Source organism: Periplaneta americana, chromosome 13 (genome assembly GCF_040183065.1).
Source record: "Periplaneta americana isolate PAMFEO1 chromosome 13, P.americana_PAMFEO1_priV1, whole genome shotgun sequence".
NCBI lineage: Eukaryota > Metazoa > Arthropoda > Insecta > Blattodea > Blattidae > Periplaneta > Periplaneta americana.
This window is the reverse complement of record NC_091129.1, coordinates 31700052-31720394: the sequence shown is the minus strand read 5'-3', so window position 1 is coordinate 31720394 and position 20343 is coordinate 31700052. Positions and strand designations below refer to the sequence as shown.

At 35.0% G+C, this 20343-nt stretch overlaps 1 long non-coding RNA gene across 1 annotated transcript; it reads left to right on the top strand.

Annotated features, from left to right (window-relative positions):
* The first annotated feature begins 10261 nt into the window (after nt 1-10261).
* On the top strand, nt 10262-11757 carry LOC138711786 (uncharacterized). Its single transcript, XR_011335454.1, has 3 exons — nt 10262-11305; nt 11407-11621; nt 11732-11757. It is a non-coding gene; the product is annotated as an uncharacterized lncRNA (long non-coding RNA).
* The last annotated feature ends 8586 nt before the right edge of the window (nt 11758-20343 follow it).

Genomic DNA, 20343 nt, shown 5'->3' with positions numbered 1-20343 from the left:
CGTCGAAACAGTCTGTTACTATAAACCAGGCAACAGCAATTCGATGGATGCTCGAGGACTCCCATTTTCTCTTCTGGTTAACAGTTTTCCACAACATCACGCCACACATGGATATCTTATTTAACTCCTTGTGACCTGAATTTATATTTAAAAAAAAAAAAAAAAAAAAAACTGGTGACATAATCATTTTGGGGATCCAAAATTCCCAAATCAAGTCTTCACAGAAAATCAAAATTTGGGGACAATTTTCACCCCTGGGCCCCCAAAATTTTAAATTTTATTTTTAATTCAAATATAGAAATGTTTATTCTCCATTTCTATCACATAGAATTTCTCAAAATATTTAAAAGTATCGAAGACATTCCAAAAAAAGAAACAATGTACACTATAATGTACACCATGCCTGAAGGGGTTAATCAAGTTCAGAAGAGGGATAAGGTAGAGGAGGCTAAGAGTATGCAGGTGGCTAAGGTTACGCAGGGATTTTTTTCAGCTGTTGGTATAACTGCACTTAAATTTACTAGTGTGTGGAAGGAGTCTGCTGAGATGCCATTGTCATATCGTTGCAAGCAAATCCATGCAATTGTTGTTGTTTAAAAGGTAAGAAACAGATTTTAGTGCTCTGGTTATAATTTTCTGACTTTCTAACATAAGGTGGTATATGTTTGAACGTCAATTTAATAAGGCAATAACTATATTTGTTGTATAATACATTTGTGGCGCGAGATATGCTTTTAGAACCATTTTGATGAGGCAATGCTTCTGCCATCTAGCAAAGATTGAGTGAAGCACAAGAGATGGCGCTCAAGAGTATGCAACTTCCACTGCAGTGCGTACTCTTGGCAGCTTACTTTTTGTTACACTTCATTTTTCGAAATCAAGTTTTTATATTTGAATATATATGAATATATGAATAATTGTCTTATTTTTTTATACTTTGTATGCCTCATTTATTTTGACCTGCTGTTCACATTTTATTATGCTTTTTTCTTTCTTTCTGTATGTTATATATTATGTCTGATTTCTTCTTACTTGTTGTTTACATTTTATTATTATTATCTTATTCAGTTTTGTGTGTAAAATTGTAGCATACTTTGTAAATTTGTAGTGTTTTTGTAACGCAGTCTTTACTCCTGGTTGAGTGTTAGAGAAGGCCGTATGGCCTTAACTCTGCCAGGTTAAATAAATTATTATTATTATTATTATTATTATTATTATTATTATTATATTTAAGTGATGATTCTGCTGTCTATAAATTAATAGTTATAATGTATTACAAATAAATATAATAAATATAAATAATTATAGTTAATTGTTATTGTAAATAAAACTAAACAAATATAGACTATCTTGAATTTTATTGTAGTGAAATACGAACAAAAGTATTTGAAAATAACTAATTCTAATGAATATTACAATATAATTCTGCAGATTTTCAATATGGGTAAATACCAGAGGAAGACCGATCGAAAGCCCTTCTCTCAGGAACAACTAGATAGAGCAAGAGAATTACTGAGAAATGGTGAAAGTCAGCATGCTGTGGCTAGAGCATTGGGTGTTCATGAAGCCACACTCCGAAAAAGGCTGAAGTCTGTGAGTAAATGTGCAAACAACAGAAATGTTGAAAGTGGAATTGTGTTGTAAACAGTCAGAAGTTCATTTATAGTATGACAATGTTCGCTTGTAATTCTAGGGCAAGGCCGCTGATTCCTTGGGTAGATTCAAGAAGGTTTTTGACAACGCCATGGAAAAGGAACTGGCAAAACACAATCGAGATTTGGAATCAAGATTTTATGGCCTAACCTGAAAACAACTTACGAGAATTGCCTTCGAATTCACTATTCTGAATGGGCTACAACATCCATTCAATTCGGAGAACAAGTTAGCCGGTAAGGATTGGGTCATGAACTTTTGCAAAAGACATGGTCTGTCACTTAGAACTCCTGAACAGTGTAGTCTTGGGAGAGCCATGGGCTTCAACAGGATTAAGGTAAAGACATTTTTTGATAATTTGAAAGATTGCTACAACAAACACGTATTTCAACCCCATCGCATTTTTAATATGGATGAGACTGGAGTCTCAACTGTGCCTAATAAATCACCAAAGATATTTGCCAAGGTAGGAAAGAAATCGGTCTGCAAAATTAAGTCTGGAAAGAGAGGACAGATAATCACGGCAGTTTGCTGTGTCAGTCCAACAGGCATCTACGTACCGCCAACATTAATTTTCCCCAGGAAAGGCATGCGGCCAGAACTTTTTGAAAATGCTCCTGTGGGCACCTTACCTCTAGTTTCTGAGTATGGCTACATGAATTCAGAACTTTTTCACGATTAGCTGAAACACTTCTCCAAACATGCGAAAATGTCTGTAGAAGATCCAGTTCTCCTCATCCTTGACAACCATGCTTCACACTGCTCCCTTTCTGCTGTCAAGTTTTGTAGAAATAACCACATCATTCTTCTCTCATTACCACCACACTCCAGCCACATGGTGCAGCCATTGGACAGAGTGATTTTTGCCCCATTTAAGAAAATATACACTGAAGAAGTTGACAAATGGTTGTGCACCCATCCTGGAAGCTCTGTTACTCAGATGCAAATATCTGGTCGTCTGTTCAAGGCTGCATTCATTAGAACTGCACAACTGAAAAAGCCGAACATGCCTTTTCTGCTACATTCTCAGACGAGGATTTCCTACCTGCCGAAGTTACTCACAGAGAAATATCTACAGAGGTCCATGCCGAGGAAGAGAATGAGGGAAACTTAGGAGATGTAGATGAAGAACCAAATGAGGAAGTCCCAGGTACCTCCTCCGATAAGGTCAATACGATTAAGATCACTGACATCAATCCTGTCCCAAAATCTCAAAATAAAATAAAATCAAACAGAAAGAGCATGAAATCTGAAATCCTCACACGATCACCGTACAGAAATTCACTCCTGGAGAAAGAAAAGAAGAATAAACTCAAGTCACCAAACAAATGAAGATGAAAGACAAATTGACAAAACGACAGAACACCATAAAACGCAAACTTAACTTCAAGAATTCTAGAACTACAATGGATAAACCATCAACTTCGACAGGCATCCTGCATGCAGATGATGACGAACTCGTTACTTGTCTGGGTTATGGTGAAGCATACAGTGACAATGACTGGGTTCAATGCAATAAGTGTAGTGAATGGTGGCACAAAGAGTGTTCATCTTATGAAGGATCAGGTGCATTCATATGTAACCATTGTTAACTGTCAATGAAACTATAGTGCTACATAACAATAGGATCTGAATGTTTTTTTTTTTTGAGTCAAACTTCCATGTTCTTAATGAAACTGTTCTCATTTTGTGTTGTCCTTCTGTTGACTGTTGCAGAGAGAATGATATATCTAGTTCTGTACAGTAAATTACAGTATATGCATTCAGTTTTGCCCTGCTTTTTTTTAAATACACAGTAGTACTTAAATTAAGATTTCCTAGGGTGCGTACTTTTAGCCGACGGTATGCATACTCTTATCCGCAAGGGTTGGCCAAGAGTACTCATAACACAGTTTTAATTTGGAACAGTTTAATTACAACATGATCAATTTGTTATACTTTACAACTATGTATTACTTTTTCAATATAAATCTACTTCCTTTAACAATAAAAAGAATTTCATTTTTTTGTATATGGAAAGCTGGAAAAATGAAAATATGTTAAGTGCATACTTTTAGCCTCCTTTACCTTATTGATGCTCAACAAATAAGAAACAATGTAGACACATTTCTGAAAGGAATGCAGAAGGAAAGAGGGGGAATGGAGGCAGTAAGCATGGAAGTTGAGAAAGCGGAGGTGCCAACAAAAGAAAGAATAACTGAAAATATTTACATTGGTAGAACTGTGGCAGCTAAGGAAGTGAACGACATGATTGCAAATAAGGCAAAAAGATTTTCTTTTACTGGTCACTTTTCTGCTGTGTCTCTCTTTGATGCCGAAAAATTTCAACAATACGAGAAACACTTCCCTTATGAACTAATTGAAGAAATATTATATGTTTATGAACTTCGAGGAAAGGATTGCCTTAAAACAGAATTGCAGATTATCTAAGAAGATCAGATTTTAGGAATATGAGTGGTGCTGTCAGTCTTTTGCAATTTCTCATAGAAAACAACTTACAAGATATAGTTTCAGAGATTTACAAGCTATTGCTCATTGTTACTATAATTCCTAGACAACTGCTGAAGCTGAAAGATGCTTCCCAACAATTGAAAAGGATAATGACTTTTCTAAGTAGTACCATGACCGCAAAAAGGTTCAGTACATTAGCAATGCTTTCTATTGAAAAAAAAAAAAAAAAAACATGAATAGCAACATTGCAAATTTTAATGAAACTGTGACTGATTTGTTTGCTTCGAAGAAAGAAGGAGGGATGGACTTTATATACCAAAACTGTACATGCACATTGTGTTACAGTGTGCCAAATTCTCAAATATTGCCTTATTTTGTGTCAAATCTTTATATGCTTGTGTTATATTGTCCTAATGTATGTAAAGCTTTAGATATTTGTGTTATTGTGTCCCAGACCTTTAGATATGATTCAATTATGTGTTAAATTTTTAGATACCTTATATTTCCACAGATAAGACGAGGTATAAATTTCGAGCACAGTATTATGGTTTTACCATAGCTCATATCTGTCCTTCAAGATGAACCCCAAACTATCAAACGTCTATGAACATGCGTGCTGCGTCACTTGATGTGCTGTATGAGTTCGCGCTAAAATCATGCAAAAAAGTGAAAGTGGAAACAGTGATAAAATCCTTAAAAAAATTAGTGCGGAATTTCTAACGCTATGGATGGCACAAAGGATGACTTGTTATGGAATATTGATGAAGTAGAAACTGACTTGCCACATTCTGGATGGGATCCACATGACGACGCTGTTAACAGAGAAAGTGAGGACGTACTTGATGAGTTCTTTGCTTCAAACGACGAAAATGATGATTTTGCAGGAATTTAAATATACAAGTAAGTGATTTGTTGTATTTTGTAATGGTTTTAGTCAAGAATTTTAAGATCTCTTTCTTTTTGTATCTGCCATAATTATGAGACTACCCCGTTTTGTGGATATTTTTACAATTCAACTGTCATCTTATCTGCTGAAATATACGGTATTGTATTATTGTGTACCATATTTTTTCGCTGAGACAAGTTATAGAAAAGGTTGTAGAATATGATAGAGAACTATATTGACTTGGAAAAAGCCTTTGACAGGATCCCATGGAAAATTCTATGGAGTACCCTGCAGAGATATAATGTGAATATGCATTTCATTAAAGCAATACAAAGTTTTTATGAAATCTGCAGGTGCTATGTCAGGACATGTAATACTAAATCTGAAGAATTCAGAATTAAAGCAGGAGTAAGACAAGGGGATATATTATCACCGTATTTCTTTATAATTTTAATGGATGATGTTTTAAAGAGTATAAAATCTAAAATGAGGAAATATCAATTATGCAATTGGAAATTAAAACATATTAAAATATCTAAACTGCTTTATGCAGATGACATAGTACTGTTTGCTAATTCACAAGTAAATTTACAGAGAAACCTAGAAACAATAAATTGTAGCTTAATTAAGAATACCTGATGAGTGGAATGAGTCACTAGTGGTTCCCAATTACAAAAAAGGAAATAGAAAAAATAAGATTAACTACAGAGGCATTAGTCTATTAAATTCAGCCACTATAATATATGCAAAAATCATAAATAGCAGACTAAAGCCAATCACTGAAACGATACTTCTTGAAGAACAAAACGGCTTCAGAGAAAATAGATCTTGCATTGATGGAGTTTTTACATTGGCCCAACTTATTGAGAAACATCGAGAGTTTAATATTCCAACACACATAACATTTATTGATTTCCAAAAAGCATTTGATACTGTAAATAGATCAACACTTTGAAACATTTTAAAGAAAGAAGGGATACCTCAAAATTTAATTTATGTCATTCAAAGAATGTACAGAAACACACAGATTAAAATTAAAATTAATAACAAGATTAGTTTAACGACTAGAATAACAAATCAAGGCATAAAAAAAGGTTGTCCACTGTCTCCTTGTTTATTTAATATATATATCTCTACGCAAATGATTTAATTATATTAGCTAATGCCGAAGACAACTTACAAATGGCAATTCATAGGCTATATCAAAAAGCAAAAGAGTACAATTTAGAAATTTCTATACACAAAACAAAAACCATGGCCTTTATTGGTAAAAATTCTATAGAAACTAAAATAGTTATCAATAATTTTGGAGTAGAGCAAGTAAATGCGTTTACTTATCTTGGCTGTAATCTCTTCTATATTCATTCTCGAGATATAGATAATAAATCAGCCAAATTTCAACAGCTGCTAAGAACAATTAGAAATACACTGTTTAAGAAGGTCCGGCAAGACACAATTTTGAAATTCTACAAAACAATGGCCATTCCAACTTTGCTATATGGATCAGAAACTTGGACTCTAACTAGTCAACTGAAAAGAATAGAAGCAGCTGAGATGAGATTACTAAGACCTCTAGCAGGCTACACTCTCTATGACCATAAATATAATGAAGACATCCAACAAGAACTAAATATCGCAGCCATTACAGAGACAATCCACAAGTATCGAAGCAACTGGCATGAGCATGTTCTACAGATGCCAAATGATAGACTACCCAGGAGGTTATTAAATTACAGACCCCTTGGATACAGAGATTGTGGATGCCTGAAGAAGCGATGGAGAGACCAGCTTTTCACCTGAGACGGAACAGGCCAAATGGCCTAAACCCTGATAATAACTATTGATGATGATGATGATGATGATGATGATGATGATGATGATGATGATGATGATGATGATGATAATAAATAAAGAGAAAACTAAAGTCATGAGAATAGGGAGAGAGGATAAAGTCTGTATAATAACTATGGAGGGTAAAAATTTAGAACAAGTAAAGGACTTAAAGTACTTAGGTGTTAAGATTGATAGTGATGGAAGAATTGATGAAGAACTTAATACCAGAATAAGGAATACCAATAACCTCTATTATGCAATGAATAGAGGTGTTCTAGGTAAAAAGTAAGTGAAAGAACAAAGATTACTGTATACAAATCAACCTACATCCCAACACTTCCATTTGGAAGTGAATCTTGGGTATTGGGGCATATCACAGATTTTATGAAAGCCTTCCATCATCAGCAACTGTGACAGATGCTTTAGCAGAGCCAAACATTTCAGAGGAGTCAGACCAAGAATAGATTGGAAAAGTATAATTAAATAAAAACAGTATTTTTTTTCTAATTATTACTGACTAAAAAAAGTTGTTTCGTTATTTCTTGAATGTGCCCTCAACTCGTAAATTAAATGTTCTAATAAAATATTACACACACATCTTATTTCCTTTCAATCCCTCTAATTTCTGTGTACAAAACATTAACGGTTGTTTTGCAGATTCAATACTTTACAATACGATGACAGACAGGATGTGTAATAAAATTACTCAAAGTAAAGAAACTGCCATTTCTGCCCTTAAAATAAAGAAAAGCACACAAACCGAAACTAATCTCAAACAAGTTGGTAAATTAGTTTTTTAACATATGAAACAAACCATGTAAGAATAACACTTGATTTTACATGAGCAATCAAAGTTTGTTTTAGCTCTCCTGAAAAATTGAGTAGCTTAATATCAAAGACGGACATCTGTCGTCTCCATAGTTTTGATCTAGAGGCAATTTTTTAATTCACAGTGTTCTTTGTAATATTTAACACAATTTATTTTATAAATATAGTGTTAGAGTTTGCATATGGTTTCACTATAACTGGAAAGAGCATGAAAAGTTGTATAAAAAACCACAGCTTTCTAAATTTCGATTGAGGTCAGATGTCCGTCTTTGATATTAAGCTACTCAATTAACAATTAGCACTTCAGCTAGTTTGTCAGAGGAGGGACGATATGTATACCATCCCACAGCAGAAAAACTAGTGAAAAAAGTGGAGTTCGTCAGCAGTATGACCTCAATGTAAAGGATTTTAAAGAGGCTTTGTTTCTGCTTTAAAATGTGTAACAATGGGAGGAAATTTCTTATGGAGTGCAGCGATATCGCAGCTGCCAGGGCCAATTTTCTCAGGAAAATCACGAAATTCGAGAGGAAGGACACAGCAATATATTTCATTTAGATGAGACCTGGGTCAATCAGAACCATATAAAACAAAGCTGTTGGGTAATGAGTGATGATTCTGGTGGTCTAAAAGTACCCATGGTTTAAAGGGCCACACTGGTTCCATTGCTACTGGATTTATCCCTCAGAGCAAGTTAGTTTTTAAATGTAAAAAGAAAAATGCTGGCTCTAATTACCATTGTGAAATGAATGCAACGACTTTTGAAAAATGGTTTGTTGAGAATTTTCTACCCTATCTGCCTCCTGCTTCACACATTGTAATGGACAATGCCTCCTACCACTCAGGATAAGGGACAAACCGCCTACAAAAGGTAGCAAGAAAGTCGAAATAATGGCTTAGCTGACTGAAAAAAATATTCAGTTCGAGGAAATGGAAACTCGTAATGAATTATTAATGAAAGTGAAAGCTAACAAGTCAGCAAAGATATTATTAACTAGATTCCATTGTCCAAGAAAAAGGACATCACGTTATCTGTCTCCTTGCCTACCACTACCAATATAATCCTTCAGAATTGATATGGGCGCAAGCAAAAAGGTATGTGGCAGAAAGGAACACAACATTTAAAATAACAGATACAGAGAAGTTGGTTCACAAAGACAATTTTTTTTTTTCTGTGTGGGAAAATTGTGTGCATCATGCAGGATAAATTCAAGAAGATTACAATAGAAAGCTCTGTTTAGATACTGCCTTGGAGCTCATTGTTATCAGCCTGCAAGACAGTAAAAGTGATACATCAGAATCAGAGGTTGAATCCATGATTCAATGTGACAACGATTAACAGTAGAAGGTAAGCTGAAAAATTTGCAATATTTCATACCATTCAAAACTCGTACCAGACTTCCTGATTCAATATCGCTGGTTAAATGATAACCAAGTATATGAGATTCTGGTTAATAATTAAGAAAATAACTTGTAATATAATGCTGAAAACTGATGTAATTCATACATTGTGATTTCCATTTTGTCCCCGTATTAATTGATATTACAAGGTTGTAGGTATATAGGAATTTATCCATACTTATGACTAGACCCTTGGCACCACAATAACATTCCTATTTCAAGTGAAATGTTAACGGGACCATACTTCCAGTCTCACAATATATGCAGGTAGATGGACGTTGCAGACCTTTTTCACAAAAGGAATTTCTTATATTCCTTTCTCAATGCAGTACCCTCTCAAAGTTTGTGTCGACAGGACTGCAGGTGTTCATCTGTTGACTTGTCTTTCATCTACTAATAGTTTATGCGGTGTTCTGTCAGATTAAACTAAAAATGTCTAAAGATAAGTCCACTAAATCCTTTTTAATTAAACAGCGGATTTCAGACAATAGTGATTATTCAAGTGATGGCGATATAGTGTATTGTCAAGTATGTGAGAAGACTGTGAAATGCGAGAAAAAGTTTTAACTAGAACAGCATTCGAAAACAACTGAACATCTCTGGTCAAAACAAAAGGGTAAGAACACGCAACAGGTACTTTTAACTCAGGCGAAATCACGGTCTGAAGTTAGTACATTTTCCGCTGACCTTTGTAAAGCTTTTGTATGCTGAACATTCCACTGCATAAATTAAATAATCCACATCTACGATCATTTCTTAAAAAATATTGTCTTAATGAGAGGACACGGGATGAATCCAATGGTCTGACATGGGAGGGAACTGCGCATGGATTTTGGTTGATGAATCAACAGATTTGTGTGGCAGATACATAGCGAACTTCATAGTGGGTAAATTATGTCCAAAAGAACCCAGCAAACCTCATTTACTTTCATACAAAGTGTTGGAAAAAACCAACCACAGTACAGTTACAAGATTTGGTTAGTGCATATTTTCAACATTTTTAGTGCATATTTGCATGCATATTTTAGGTATTTTCAGTGCATATCTATCCGGGCCCTTCTTATGACATACAACCTTCCAACATTGAACCAGCGATCATGTTATTTACTTGTTATGTATCTCAAGATGTTAGATGATCAAATTATCCTGGAATTGGATCTGCTATACGCTTTCAGTTCATACCACAGTATAGAGAACATACAGTAAGGACACATAAGCTATTTCGTGGGAACAAATTCTGAGTGCGCATGTCACAAAACCGGGTGTATTATCTGAAACCTCCACCAGATGGATCTGCATGTACGACAGTGCTGGCATAATTTAATATTAACTGAAAACATTACATTACTCATCTTTTAACAATTTGAAAGACATAAGGCAAAGGAATGGCAATATAACCATAATAATAATTACTTCCGTATGCAATCATCATGAAAATATTCACTAATTGACGCTAACGTTCAAGTCACTGTTTGAGGCTTATGTTGGTAGAATTGATCCAAGTACAACGTAGTACATCATGGCGTCCGTTGCGGTGAAGTGCGAACATGAACGTCAACAATAAGTATTTTGACTTCCTAGCGACATAATATTAATGATAGATAATGATAATGGCTAAGAGCACAAAGATTGTATGTACAAAAAGAATGTAAAAAAAGTGTGTGTTATTGGTACTGCCTGATTTGTCTTGGTGTAACTTACTCTTCATCGCAAACTGAAACTGTTAAATTCGGAGTTGCGCTTGGGCGTGGGTTCGATCCCCGCTTGGACTGATTACCTTGTTGGGTTTTTTCTGAGGTTTCCGTACTGCAACGCGAATTCAGGTAATAAATGGCGAATTCTTGTCCTCGTCTTGTCAAATGCCACCTCGCTATCACCAATCCCATCGATGCTAAAAAAAACCTAGTAGTTGAAACAGCGTCGTTAAATAACTACAAAAACACTCTTCATAAAAACTACAGAGCATTGTGACAAGATAAAACCCATTTCGCCACTTCACAACATTTGTTTTTCATTGACATATAACCTTTGTATTCTTACTCACTGCTGTCTAATAATGAAACGAAATTAACCTAAGCTACATTATTTCCCGATTATCTCTGATCACAGGTATTAAGTGGCAGCAATCTCAAAGAAAATGGATACTCAGAAAACAACAACACGAGGTGATATTTGCGCTGTGAAATTTTGTTGCAATAATAAAAGGAACCTAAGTCAAAATATAAGCTTATTTCGTTTTCCAAAAGACAGAGATAGGTAAGTACAATGAGATGATCACATATCTTAAAAAAATTACGAACTTCTTCTTCACTCAAAAAAAAAAAAAAAATTCTGATACATACTCAATTTAATTTCAGATGTAAAATATGGGTTCAAGCATGTGGCTGTGAACACTTATTCCGGATTATGAGGGATCTTAATGGCTCAATGTATAGGGTATGCAGTTTACATTTTCCACAAGAAATGATTACAAAAAAAGGCACTTCCAAAGTATCCCGATTAACTGCAGATGCTGTTCCAGTGCTAAACATACCTGAATTTCGAAATAATTCAGTACAACATGCACGTTCAGGTTAGTATTAATTTTTGGCAATTGTGAAAGTTTTAACAAAGATGCCGGTGAAAACAATTCCATTTCTGTGAGTTAACCTAAATAACAATTAATTCATCTCTTATTTCTAGATGGAGGACCGCATACTGGCCCATTCTGCATTGTACCAGAATTTCAAGAGAGTGCAGTACAACCTACACGTTCTGGTTAGTATAAATTTTTGGCAATTGTGAAAGTTTTTACAAAGATGCCGGTGAAAACAATTCCATTTGTGTGAGTTAACCTAAATAACAATTAATTCATCTCTTATTTCTAGATGGAGGACCGCATACTGGCCCATTCCGCATTGTACCAGAATTTCAAGAGAGTGCAGTACAACCTACACGTTCTGGTTAGTATAAATTTTTGGCAATTGTGAAAGTTTTTACAAACTTGTCGGTGAAAACAATTCCATTTCTGTGAGTTAACCTAAATAACAATTCATCTCTTATTTCTAGATGTAGATCTACCTGGACCTTCGAATGTATACAACAAAGGGAGTAGATCTGAAGAATGTTCATTATCAGTGACAAATGTAAACACACAAACACCAACTGTGCTCAGTTCCAATACCCCTAGAAAGCGAAAACTAAAACGTAGCATCTGTACTTTAAAGAGAAAAAATAGGAAAATGGAAAAACAAATTGAAACCAATAACGAGAAATCTGTATTGTCAGATGTTACATGTGAAGACTTTAAAGTGTTATGCGAGAAATTCCTCCCTAAAAAATGTATTGATTTTGTTAAACAGCAGGCCGATCTTCATAACAAGACACCCCATCAAAGAAGATACTCCGAAGAATTTTTGAACACTTGTTTGAAAATATATTTTATGGGTCCTAAAGCTTACAGAGGTATGTCCAAAATATTTACATTGCCAACGAAAAGAACCTTGAACAGGATCACAGAAAGTATAGATTTTAAAGCTGGCTTAAACAATTTCATCTTTGAAGCTCTCAAAGAAAAGATTCTTACATTTTGTGACGCTGATAGAAATTGTTGCCTTTGTTTAGATGAAAAGTCCATAAAATCTAATTTGTTTTATTGCATAGGGAAAGATGAGGTGGTGGGATTTGAAGATTTGGGGGAAGGAAAAAGTTTTAGGCCAGCTTTAAATGTTTTGGTGTTCATGCTGAAAGGTATATATTACAACTGACATCAGCCTCTTGCCTATTTCTTTGTTCATAATACATGTTCAGCCTCAAAACTGAAAGATTTGCTGTACACGGTTATTTCAAAAGTGAATGCTATTGGTTTGAAAGTTAGAATAGTTATTAGTGACATGGGAGCCTCAAACATTAAGCTAGCTAATACCTTATTCAAGGATGAACCAGTATTTCTAGTTCAGAATGAAGAAATAATTTAAATGTTTGACACTCCACATCTTATGAAGGCGACAAGAAATAATCTTCTAACCAACACTTTTCACTTCAGAGGGGAGACGACCTCTTGGCAATATATTGTGGAATTTTTTAACAAAGACCAATCATTGCCAAACAGATTGGCTCCTAAATTAACGGATTCACATATGCATCCCACAAATCCAGAAAAAATGAAAGTGAAATTAGCAGTTCAGGTTTTAAGTTCGACAGTTGTAGCTGCAATGTCAACATACATTGCACTGGAAAAGCTCTCCCCTAAAGCAGCTGCAACGATAGAATTCTTAGATAGATTTGATAAACTTTTTGATATGTTAAATTCGATGTTAGAAAAAAATGTAAAAGAATTTAAAGAGGCATTCAGTGGCAAGGCATATCAAATTGATTTTCTGAAAGATATGTTAATCTTCTTAGAGGAGGTTAAAGTGTTGACCAATCAAAATGTTGACATTACAAAGAAAATAAAATCACTTAAATGTTGGAAACTGACAATCAGAGCACTACTTTTGTTGTGGGAAAAATTGAAATTTGAAGGATTTCGATATATTCTCACAAGAAGACCGAACCAAGATTGTTTGGAAAACTTTTTTGGAGCAGTGAGGCAACAAGGTGGGAATGCAGCAAACCCAACTGCTGTTCAGTTTAAAAGAACATTTAAGAAGATGTTCAGGATCGAATTTTTTAAGTCAAATAACCAGAACTGCGAACCAGATTTCCATAAAATTCTAAATATCAGCATGGAAACTGTGAAGAAATTTCAAGAGCCCTTTCCTGAAGTACAATGTGTTGAGAAACTTAACATAAAAGACTGTGACTATCACTACCGGTACCATGATGTAGAAAAAAATTCTGTAAGGTACATATGTGGTTACTTAATGAAAAAATGCTTGAAAGTCCACTGTTGTCAAATATGTGAAGATTTTGCGAACCACCACACTGACCTAGATGAAACAAGCTATTATAGTCATTTCCGCAGCTATAAAAATGATGTCAACAATTTTGGAAGTCTTTGCATGCCCAGTGACATTTTTTTTGAATACATTTCAAAACTTGAATTAATTTTTAAAGATACTTTTGAACGTATTGTGATTAATGAAAGACCACTTTCGAATTTCATCACCTGTTACGAGGAAGTTACACTTCATCACCCTTGTAATAGTTTTCCTCACAAGTATTTAATCCATTTGTATGCAAGGATGAGGCTTTTTTACACACTGAAATTTATAAATTCAAAATTCAGGGAAACTAATTTAAAAGGAGAGAAATCTGCTAGGAAGGAAATTATCTGGAAGCATATATAGCGTGTATTATTATCCAGAATTGCAAACAACTAACTACTGCTACTACTATTACTACAACCACCTACAACAAGTACTACAACCACCACCACTACTACTGTATTATGTTTTTTGATGACAGTAATTGTTAATAAATTGGCACATGTAGTATAGTATTGTGAATGGAAAACTAGTACTCGTCTACTGGAATGAACAGATATTTGTTTTCTGACACTATAATAAGCCTCTAGAAAACAGTGCTATAGCTTTGAATGTCGACAAAAGAAGTAATAAAGGGGAAGATGGTTCTTAAAATGTCCAAGATATAAAAATGACAATGAAATGAAAAGCCACAAGTCGAGATATTTCACTTCGGCTGCGGCCTATTAAATCATGGAAAAGAAGAATCTTGTTGATAGTAGTCGATGAAAATTTCTCTTAGAGGTAGTGTTACAGAAGATTATAAATATGGTGATAAAAAAACAAATCATTCACTGTCACAAAACACCTTAACAGGATTAGCAAGCAAAGCAGTATTATGAGAGAATCAGTACATGTATCAAAACCTAAAAGAGATTTAATTGAAATGTATAATAAAATTATTATTAGTATTTATCTTGTATGTAGAGAAGTTTCCATGGTGTGTTTTCTGGCCTGTATGCAATATTACATTATAATTTTTGAAAGAAGATGCAGTCTTGTGTGTATTTATATTTTCATATGTTAGCGCGATGTATTTTTTGTGTTCTTGTGTGGTGTTTGTTTCTTGTGGTCATAGTATTAATAGTGGTAATGTTTCGTCTTTTTTTTTATGATGTAGTCTGTTATTTTGAAGTGTATCCATTCTCTTATGCTGTGTATTTGATAATGTAAATTTCCTCATTGTTGGGTCATTTGTATGTTGATTAATTTATATACCATGGACCAAAATGCTGCACGTTTGTGTTCTATTGGATAATTAGATGTGTTGTGGATTCCCTATAAAACTGTCAGCACTTGTTTAATGAAGTATTTCATTTCAATGATGAACATTGAAACTGTCGTATGTATTTTGGTATTAGTACTGTAATTGTGTTTTGGATACATAGTTATGTGTTATAATAGTTGAAGTAAATAATTACTATCATACATCAACCCCTATCAACATCTATGGATTGTAACATATACCTGAAAATTCACTTCCTTCACTTCCATCTTGACTTTTTCCCCGAGAATTATGACGATTTCAGTGATGAGCATGATGAGCGCTTTCATCAAGAAATTTCAACTACAGAGAAAAAGAAAATACCAAGGACAGTGGAGTACCAATATGCTAGCAGACTATTGTTGAACTTTATCTCGTGATTTACTTCATGTCCAGTATAAAAGAAAATGCAGAAAAAGAAAGCTGTAATCTTCTAAACAGTGAATATTTAACCTTATTATTATATAAAGCAGTATTTTGAATAGATATAAATTCTAAAATTTCTCAAAAACCGTAAGCAACAACGGTTTTTGTCATTTTCGTATTCAGGAGGCTCAAATTATATAAAAAAAAACATGTATCACATGATCAGCGCAGAAAAAAAAGTTAAAATTTGTTCGCAGTGTTATTAGGCCCACTTTGTACACCCAGGTAGTTAGGCCTACAATTCTGCAATGCTTGGGGAAAGTGGCATTAGTTTCCACAAACATTTTGTAATAATTTATTGACAATTTACGGAACATCTGCTCGCTTGGGAAAAGAGACACAAGTATTTCTCCCATTACAATAATTCATACAGAATAAAATCAAATCGACATAAACCAGTGTAAAGACAGTTTCCCTGGTGTATGTGTTTTGCAACATATTATGATCCAAGACGAAATGCATTGGATATGAAGATACAGAATAAAACATAAGCACTTAGCTAAAAGTTTATTTCATTTCGTTGATGAACACTGAAATTGTCGTGTGTATTTTGGTATTATTACTGTAAATTGTGTTTTGGACTAAATATTATGTAGTTACATATAATAGTTAAGGTAGATAATTATTAGGCCCACTTTGTATATCTAGGTACGTAGTTTGGCCTACAATCAGGTACTGGTATACAGTGAACATACATTTTTAATTGCTACAAGCTACCCGAATTCTTGTTTATTTATTGAATGTTTCCCTGGTGTATGTATTTTACAACATAGTGTGATCCAAGACAAAATGCAATGGATATTGTGATACAGAATAAAACAGCACGCACTTCGCTAATAGTATATTATTTTATTTCAATCATGAACACTGGAATTTTATATGTAACTTGAAAAGAAAAAGTAAATTTTCATTAGACGTACATTATAAAACAAATATCGCTATATAACGAAGGAGTACAACAGTTATTACATATGAAAGTTTAACCACAATAGTTTAACATGTCTAAATGTGATCTGAACAGCTGAACGTTAGCTCAGCTGTCAGCTCTGCCGATACTAGCGACATAGTTGGATTCATTGAGAACTAGACCTTGCTGAGCTCGATTTTAGTACCAACAACATCAAAGGTGCCGACAAGAATTGTCCCTACTGTATGTTCTCTATACTGTGTTCATACTTTGCACTCCTAGCAGACCCATGTGCACAAGTAAGATTATGGCAACATCTCACTTCGTATATCAGTCTGTGTTTACTCCAGTGCTACATGAGACCCGCCATGGATCGTACCATTTACAAGTGACAGGTCATGGGAAAATGAAATCGTATCAACATAGATTCCACGTTGCAGACGACTCTACATGCTCATGCAACACAGGACAACAAACAGTTCATCATATAATATATGAATGCCCAGAAATGCGACAGCAAAGAATCCAGTTAAGAGAAGAAATCAGGAAGAAAGGAGGAAACTGGCCAGTCACCACACATAAAGTAGTTTCCAAAAATTCTGTAATTCAATAGGGTTGTGAAGTGTAGTGATAAAGTGACAATGACCAGATATATGATGTAACGGTATGTCTGAGTGATTTTTTTGTAATCCGGCAGAATGTAATCATGTGTATCACTGGTGTTTCTTTATGATTTTTGAATATGTGTGTTCAAAAAAGGACTTTTGATGCAGCAAATTCTGATGTTTTCTTGTTTCTATGCACATGCGTTGATCGGTTTTCACCCCCCCCCACCTGCATGGTGAAGGCGGGGCGAGTGGGGAGTTGAGGACGGTCGGAGCCATCAACTCAGATTGAAAGGGGCTTTGATATGGCTTGGTAACAAGATATTCAACCAATGGTTAGAGATTGGTGATGATATACAGGATTCTGCTAGGCTGGAATGAAGCTACATCGGAAGTCTGTGTGCTGTAATGGTTCGTATAGATTATGATTTTGATTGACAGAGTTTTAAGGATCATGTGCTGGTTGTGTTGAGACATGAGATAAAGGAAATTCTGAAAGACTGAATTCTAATTTAACAGTCACTGTTTAAATCCAAGATATTGTTGTCATTTTTTAGAAGTTGTTCAAAGATGTAATTTGGTATACTTTAGTTGTTTAATTATTTCACATATTATGAGGTTGTTTAACTAAAGGTTGCAAAGTTTAAAGGGAATTTGTTGATTTAAGGGTGTGATTGCTTTAAAAATATAGGGAGAAATAAACTTGATACAGACTTCATATTCTGAATTTATTAAAGGTTTCAATGAATTAGTAAAATAGTGGGTCAACGCACGCGCACGCGCACACGCACACACACACACACACACACTCATTAACAGAATAAATCATCATGTCTTCTCTAACAAACTTCTAAATTACAACCAATATGGTTTTATTCCTCAAAGGAGTACAGTGGATGCAGCATTTGCTGCAAAAGAATTTATAAAACATAACTTACAACAGAAGAACTCTGTAATCATGGTGAGCTTCGATGTCAAAGGTGCCTTTGATGCTGCCTGGTGGCCGAGCATACTAAGTAACTTGCACAACCTTAGCTGTCCAAAGAACCTCTACAAACTAACCAGTAACTATTTTGAGGATAGAGTAGCAACTCTCCAAGCAAACAGCTATAAAGCAGTAAAAGCGGCAACAAAGGGCTGTCCCCAGGGAACATGTTGCTTCCCGGGATTGTGGAACATCATGTACAATAGTCTCCTAAATTCAGAATTTTCTAAACACACAAAAGTAATAGCTTTTGCTGATGATATTGCTATACTGACAACAGGAAATACCCCATGCGAAGCCGAAGTGTATGCAAATTCAGACCTTGCAAAAATAGAGAAATGGGCAAGAGGCAACAAAGTAGAATTCAATGACAGCAAATCAAAAGCTATGTTAATAACAAGGAAAAAGAAAATCGAAAACATCGACATTTATTTAAACTACAGTAGACTGGAAATGGTTGAAGAAATAAAATATCTAGGAAAACATTTTGACCACAGACTGACTTTCGAAAAACATATAGATAAAGTAGCAGAGAAATCCACCACTTTGATCCATATGCTAGGCAGATCCGCAAAACTTAATTGGGATCTAGGCCATAAGGCACTTAAAACAATCTACGAGGGAGCGCTGATACCATTGATTGTGTATGGAGCCCCTGTATGGGAAGATTCTATAAATAAACAAGTAAACCTTCGGAAGCTGCAGAGGTTACAAAGGCTTATAAATATAAAGATGGCTAAGGCCTATAGAACTATCTCCTTTGAAGCCTCCTGTGTGATGGCTGGTGTGCCACCAATAGGAATGGTAATAGAAGAAAAAGTACAGCTCTACAAAGAAAAACACCACGTAGAGAGAAGATCTGATTATGATCTCCCACTACCTGTTGAAGACTGGTCACACCCAGCACGACCACGACAGACGAAAATATATGAAATAAATGGCTCAACAACATACCATGTACATATCTTCACAGACGGCAGCAAAATCGAAGACAAACTCGGTGCAGGAGTAGCAATATATGTAAATAGAACTCTGACAAAGAAATTTAAGTACAGACTACATCAAAATTGTTCAAACAATCAAGCCGAGGCTATAGCCATTTTGAAGTCCCTGGAACAACTACAATCTCTCCTCAACTGTACTAACGACAACAAAACAGCAGCCATTCACACTGATAGCAAGGTGGTGCTTGCCTCACTGAAGAATAATGTTATACATAGCCCAATAATAGAAGAAATTCGAAGGAAGATTCGCCAACTTAAGGACCTCAATTGGACAATTCACTTTGGATGGGTAAAGGCTCATATTGGTATAGAAGGCAATGAATTGGCAAACAGACTTGTTAAAGAAGCAGCCCAAGATAGTGACTACTTTTGTAATGGGACATGTTGCGGCAAGGGGAGGGGGAAAAAAAAACACACACACACGCACGCGCACGCGCGCACACACACACACACACACACACACACACACACACACAATGTCCTAACCACTAGACGATCACGGGAACCTGAAGAAAGTAAAAAATATAAACTATTTGTTAAGTCAAAGAATAACGAATCTGCAGAAGCTGTAAGGGTAATTCTGAAACGTAACATCAATCCCACTGAATTAAAAGTGGGAATAAGGTCTTTAAAAGCCCTCAGAGATGGAAGATTAATAATTGAAGCGGGATGTAAAAGCGAAATCGACATTCTGAGCAGGAAGATCGAAGAGCAGTGCAGCCAACATTTAGAGGTTAATACTCCTAGTCTTCGAAAACAGAATTTGATCATCAGGAACATACCAGAGGAAGTTACTGTAGAAAATGCTTCTGCAATCATTTTATCCCAGAACTCCGAATTGAACTTGAATGAGGAAGTAATTAAGCCCAAGTTTATCTTCAAGAATAAGAAAAGTGTTAGCAACTTGGTTGTAGAAGTAAATTCTGAAACACGGAGGCTCCTTGTTCAGCGGAAATTGAAACTGGGTTGGCATATCTGCAAGATTGACGACTATGTAAAAGTTAATCGTTGTTACCGATGCAGTAAATATCGACACAAAGCAGAGAATTGCAACGGACAATTGACATGCCCTCTCTGTGCAGGACAACATAAACTACAAGATTGTAAAGCTGAGGAGAAAGACTTCAAATGTATCAATTGTATTACATTATCACTTA